Source organism: Octodon degus, unplaced genomic scaffold (genome assembly GCF_000260255.1).
Source record: "Octodon degus isolate 3935 unplaced genomic scaffold, OctDeg1.0 scaffold00165, whole genome shotgun sequence".
NCBI lineage: Eukaryota > Metazoa > Chordata > Mammalia > Rodentia > Octodontidae > Octodon > Octodon degus.
The window spans coordinates 3,704,612-3,711,651 of NW_004524741.1; the positions used below are offsets into that span (position 1 = coordinate 3,704,612).

Sequence of the window (7,040 nt, forward strand, 5' to 3'; positions counted from 1 at the left end):
TTTTTTGGCTTATTGGCTGGGATATATTTTTTTTTGGCTGGGATATTTTGCATGCTGAAGAAAGAATACATAGAATCTTTTGAAAGTATATTCAAAGAACAGTATGATACCATTCATTGCCTAGAAACAAACAAATTGAGGAATGTTGCCAAGATACTTGCTCACCCCCTATACACTGACTTGCTTCTGTGGAGCATTCTTGAGTGTATAAAGCTGAGTGAAGAAACCACTACATCATCTAGTAGAATTTTTGTCAAAATCTTCCTTCAGGAACTGTGTGAATATATGGGTCTTCCTAAACTGAATGCAAGATTAAAGTATGAAACACTACAGCCATTCTTTGAAGGATTATTACCCTGAGATAAGCCAAGAAATACTGTTTGCCATCAACTTCTTTATCTCTGTAGGTCTTGGAGGTTTAATGGATGAATTGTGTGAGCATCTCAAAAATACACCAAAAATTATCATGGCCCAGAAACCAGATGTTGAACAAAGCAAATCCTCACTGTGCTCTTTGTCTTCCAATCCCCCTTGGATCCTGACTCCACAGACTCTGCCTCCAACAGCAGTGAGAGAAGCTCAGAGTCACCCAGTGTGGACAGTGGCTCTTCATCACCCAGCAGCTATAGTTCAACCTCAGCTAAAGATATGAGAAAGAAGGGACAGAGGAAGACCAAATAAAGATGGGGATAAATCAGCCAGGAGCCAACAAACAATTGAGAGGAGAGAAGAGAATAGAAAGGCAGAACAAAAGCACCAGGACACAAGGTCGGAAAGAGACAGGAGATCAGAAAAACACAGAAGTCAATATTCAAGAGATCAAAATTGGAGAGATCATGCAGCAAAACACACATCAGACAGGAGCATTCTTGCTGAAGGAAACAGTTATAGTTGATATGGGAATGACTGAGACCAAGAAATGCACATGGATTTGTAGAAGAGGGATGACAAACCAGAAAAGAGGAGAGGAGAGAGAAAAGAGAACTTTTCAGAAAATAAGAATTACGGAATCCAAAATCAGGACAGTGAAAATTCTAGAAGATCAGATAGATCGAAGTCAAGAGAGAAGAATACAAACCATGTAAGCTCTAAAGCTGAAGAAGATAGGTATCAGAATGGTGGGGGAGACATGATGAGAAAGACCAAACAGATACTCTAAGCACTCCAGAGACTCAAAGAAACGTCAGGACTGGATAAAAGTAATTCTACAAAATAACGTAACCGAACATGCCTTCTATTCAGCTCAAAGTATTTTTTCATTGTTGAACTTTATAGAGCTCTGGTATAAAGTATTTCTTTTTATTTGTAAATTTTAAAAATGTTTTCATTTTACTATGTTTTATAATTGATACATTCAGTGGGTTCCTTTTAAAATTATTGAAAGACAAAAAGTCTCAACAGCAAAGGAATGTAAGTCTTGCTTGTATTTTATGAATAAAACACTTAAATATTCATTAAAAAATTTAAAAAACAGGATGAATTTGAGAGTTTTGCCAATAAATGGATGTAACTAGAGACCATACTCTTAAGTGAAATGAATCAGACCCATATGTGCAAACGTCATATTGTCTTTTTAGTGTGAGAATCTGTAAAAGAAAATAGAATCTGAAGGGTACAATAGATACTGGGAAAAGGAAATTAACTTATTCAAAAGGAAAGAGTTACTGAGTTGAAGAGCAGGACAGCTAGTGGTGGAAAGAGTTATATCTATGTATAAAGGAGAATGGTATGGACAACTGTACTGTTCATATTGCTGGTCTATGGGAAAGGAGCAGATAATGCTTAATTTGTTTTGTTTCCTTTTTTAATTGTTTCCCCTTTTTCTCTTAGTAATTTTTAATATATTTCTTTCTTCTTCCAGTTTTACATGCATATATCTGGTAATGTATATAATTGGTTGGGGTTGGAAGACAACAGTATGCATTATAACAAATACTGTGCAATTCATGTTACTTTGTAAGTGAAACTCTGTATCACCTGTAATTTTTCTGTTTTAATACTATTTTGTACTCTCTTTAAAAAGAAAAAAGAAAAAAAAAGAAATTATTTATTAACTTCACTCCAATATTCATTTTCTTTAAAATATATCACAGTATCAAGAATTATACATAAGATTATTAATGTGATTTGGTAACTCTTGCAGATATTTTAGAACCATTCCAAGTTGGCATTACTCATTTACATTATTAAACAAATACCATATTGCTGAAATTTGAGTATTTCTTCTTCTCTTAAAATGTATATGTTGAAATGATGCCCCCTCAAGGTGATGGAGGAAAATAGCAGGGCCTTTGGGAGGTGTTTAGTTGTTGAGAGGGCAGCCTTCAAAAATAAAATCAGTGTCTCTCTTTTCTTCATGTAAGGATATAGCTCAGAGCTGTGAACCAGAAAATGGGCCCTTACAACTTTGCTAGTTGCTGAGTCTTTAATTTCCCAGCCTGCAGGGTCATGAAAAATAATTTATATTATTTAAAAGCTACCCAGTTTAAAATATTTCATTTTACAAACCTAATAATGGTTGAGGTCACATATCTAAAATTCTTATTTTATACCTCTTTAAGTTGGAAGGAAATTTTTGTGAACTGTTTTCTTAATAAATTAAACAGAGATCATATTATTGAAAGGTTAACATGATTATTCTACGTAGATTTGTATGCCAATGAATTTGGGGGTTACCTTAGTCCTACTTGATGTGTTTCTTTGATAGTAGTAGGTAAACAAGAAACTGGAAATTACTTTGTTATATCCCAAGAGAAAAGTTTTAAAGAAAGTCTAATGAGAAATTTAGTTGTGACTTTAGATTAACATGTGAATATAAATATAAGTATATATATATATATATATATATATATATATATCCACATAAATTTACTCACAGAGCAGACAAAACTTCTATTTCTATATTATCTTTCTGCATAATCATCATATATAGTATATTCCCATACTAGAAGTGACCTTGACTTATTCTAGCAGAGAGTAGTGCTACCTAAATTCAATTATTTTTTAAAGTGCTCCATAGGGACTATTTGGAAGACAGTTTTGAGGCAAGCATTATGAATGTCTCCTAATAGCACTTTTTGAATAGAAAATTAAAGAGAGCTTTTCCCAGAGGAATATACAGTTTTCATTTCAGGAACATTGATTCCCACTACACACATTTCTCTGGCCTTGAATAAATAACTGACTCAATATGATACCATTTTCAGAGCAGAATTCTATAATGTTTTCATGACATTGATATCTCATTCCTATTCAGAATGGAATAGATTTCAGTTTAAATATCCATCTCACAAATGTGTATGATGGCAAATGCAAATGAACTCACTTGTTTTAACCACAGAATTAGAGGGTTTACCCACAAATTTATATTTAATTATAAACTAATTTCTTTCCACTACTGATAGACTTGGTCTTTTCCCCCTAATCTTACAAGTAGTGTATGAAAGTTAGAGACTCAGTCTTTAGTCAATCTCCATTGAAAGTACTTTTCTAGAAGTACACCACAGACTATGTTTGTATTTCTTCAAAAGATATTGTTTCAGCAATAAAGTTTATAGTTATATAAGATCCCTAGCTGATAACAGCCAAGTAGAATTTGTATAGCAACAACTACACATCACATCAGAGAAGTATAAACTGGTGTTCCTCTTTATTTTCTTTTCCTGTCTTTGACTGCACACATCAAAAACACCAAAAGTAACTGTTCTAATAAAGGTCACATATTGTGATGTGACATTTTCAATTTCCACGTAGCAATTTTTGCAGAATAAGGTTCTTATTAACTTTATAAATATATGATTTTAGTAAAATCTTCCTTATTTTTGAAATTTTAACAAAAATTTATGCTTAAGTCAGGAAAATAGCCATGATACTAAAATACTTCAAAGCAGTAATATGGCTTAGATCTAAATGTCTGCTAAAATTCTCTTGTTTGTGGAAAGTGATTAGATCATGCAAGCATTATGCTCAGTGGATTTATCCATTGATGAGTTGGTAGGTAAATGTGCTATAGAAAACGGGGTCTGGTTGGAGGTGGGACACTGGGGTCATGACTTAACAAAAGTATACTCTTGTTCCCAACCCACCTCTTCACCTTCTGCTTTCTTGCTGCTATGATTTAAGTGTATTTTCCTCTTTCATGTCCCCTGGCAATTCTGTTTCTGCAGAGCAAAACAATAGTCAAAGACAAACTAAACTAAAATAAGTATTTCTTTTTTAAAATTGTGGATATTACATATTTTGCCCTATCAAAAAGAAAGATGATAAGACATATTTGGGTACTAGAAAAGTAGAGTCATTTCTGTGACTATTCCTAAGAACGTCGTTCAGAAACTTTTGGAAGTGGTTTATATGACAGAACTTTGAAAAAGTTTGGAGATATCATCTAGGAATTCTTCGAATCCTCTGAACTGAGCTTGATGGATGATACTAGTTGGAGCTCAAAAGACCAGAGTGGAAATAGGAATCCAGACAATACATCCCTGGATCAGAATTGGGAGCAAGGACTACATTGACAGTTGAACTAGAAGCCATATATGTTACACCCTCACAGAAAATGTCTTCGTTCGGCCCATGTCCTAAGAGTATGCAAGAGACTAAAGTTAAAGGTATTAGGCTAATTAATCTGATGGATGACACTTCAAAGCAATTGATGATTCAGGCTATAGTAGAGGTATTGCTCACTGCTTTTAGGCAGATCTACAGTGAAAATCAGAAATAAAAAGCAGATGTGAAAATTTATAGTATTGTCAGAAATGAAGCACCTTCAATGTTAGACAGATAAGAGTGTGGTTATTGAAAAGATTATCATTAAAAAGTAATCATGTACCTTGCATATGAATGAAAAGAACAATTGTTTGAATACATGTCAAAAGTCATCAAGACCCCACATTTTGCAGGTTAATGTATACAACATATAAAGCTTTCATTTGAGAAGACAATCCCTGGGTGCCCTGCTTATGAAGGCCTTATAAGGAATCATTATCAAGATATATTTCATAGTGCTCAGCCTTTCAGGGACTCACACCTGTACATCTGCGACCCATGAGGGCAAAATTACTGTTGAAACTTGTAGAAAACCTTGGTGTCATTCATGTGATTACTGATTTTACTGGAATACAGAACATAGGACCTGTGAGATCAGAGAGGCTAGGAAATGTGAGGAAGACTGTATAGAGATCTGATAGTGAAAGTAACAGTGAAGTGAAGATGCCAGGCAGGTGCAAATGCCAGGAACGTAGATGTCAGCTGAGGAAAGCCGAAGCAGAGAGCTTTGAGAGAGGCCATGAAGGTTACAGCCATCAACAGTGCAGGGATAGAACTTTCCATGCATTTTTGTTTTTAATGTATTTGGTTGTTACAGGGTCTCAATACACAGCTCAGATTCATAGTGATCCTCCTGTTTTCAGCCTCACCACACTGGGATTATAGGTGTGCACCACTACGCCTGGACTCTGACTGGCTCAGCCCACTCTAGGGGTGGGGCTGGCATGACATATGATGTCAGAGATTGAACCGTGGTCCATTCACTTGCCTAAGCTTGCCTAAGTCCACTGAAATATCTCACCAGCCCCATTTCCAAGCATTTTTAGAGCTTGTATCCCACCAACACCTGCCCCAAGTGCTCGACATGAAACTGTGGGGTTCAGTGTTGCCCTGTTGGGTTTGGTCGTGCTGTGGCTCAATTTTTATCTAATCTTTTATTTCTGCCTTTTGGAATGGGAATATTTACTGTGTCGATGTATAGTGAAAATACTTAAGGGGCCAGGGAGATAGCTTAGTAGAAAAGCACTTGCCTGGCAAGCGCAAAGGCCTGAGTTCAATCTCTGGTTCTGGAAAAAAAAAAAAAAAAACCTTAAATTTCACAGTTAAAAGTGTGCTTTGAATCTTAGAAGAGAATTTGAATTTTGACTTTTCAGCAGTGCTGAATTCTTTATTTATTTTTTAAAATGTATTTAGTACAGAATCTACAGGGTCTCACAACACAGATTGACCTCGTAGTGATCCTCCCGTTTCAGCTTCCCAAGTACTGGGATTGCAGGTGCACGCCATCATGCCCAGTCTCAGTTGTCTCAGCGCACCCCAGGAGGTGGGGCTGGCATGGCATGAGGATCCAGGGATTGAACCCTAGTCCCTGTACGTTGCCTAAGCAGGCACTTTAGTCTGCTCAGCTGTCTGGCTGGCCCTAATGTGCTGAACTCTTAAAGCTTTGGTGGCTGCTGGAGATGAACCAAATGCATTTTATGTGACAGAATGGATGCAAACTTTGAGTGGCCTGGAGGTGGAATCTTACTGTTTAGATCTAAATTGTCCCCTTCAAACTCTAACATATTTGTGGATGACTAGATCATAGGGACACTGTACTCACCATTATTTTAGTACAGTATATGCATCTTCTGATTTTAGTAGCTGTGTGTGCTGTTAGGATGTGTAGATCAGTTGGAGTTGGGTCACTATAGAAGAGACCTGGAAAAGTGTCTTCCTTCTTGGCTACTCCTTCTCTCTGTCCTAGATGCCATTTGTTGAGCCCTTTTTCCTGTACTATGCCTTGTGCCATTGTGTTTTTCCCTTGAAACCAACTGATTTTATTTATTGATTGATTTAATGTTTTGGTACCAGGGATCAAACTCAGGGCTTTGTGCTTGCCAGGCAGGTGCTTATGCTGCTGAGCTATCTCCTTAGACTGAAACCAGCTGATTTTAAACTGAAGCTGGGAGGCAAAATATTCCTTTCCTTCTTTCAGTTTCAGGCATCAGGCATTTTCCTCAGAGACACGTTGCTCAGACAAAGGGGATACAATTCAATTAAAGATTAAATTTTGTATGACATTTGAAAAATGAAGGCCAACAAGCTTATTTTTGTACATGTGCAGACCTGACTAGTCATGTGTATCTCTCATGTCTGTATGACATCCATATATCTCATGTTGCACTATTAGAATTGAAGTATCTATAGAACTCTCTGTCAAAAACTTTGCAGTAGACCAAATTTAGGCTTGAATCCTGCTCTTATTTGCAAGTATTTTGATTTAGGGAAAGTAT

General features: G+C 36.2%; 1 protein-coding gene and 1 pseudogene across 5 annotated transcripts in view; both read left to right on the plus strand.

The window, feature by feature from the left end:
* Positions 1-7,040, plus strand: part of Ralyl (RALY RNA binding protein like) — a 761,418-nt gene that overhangs the window by 477,750 nt on the left and 276,628 nt on the right. The window lies entirely within an intron of this gene.
* Positions 1-7,040, plus strand: part of LOC105743767 — a 23,710-nt pseudogene that overhangs the window by 1,935 nt on the left and 14,735 nt on the right.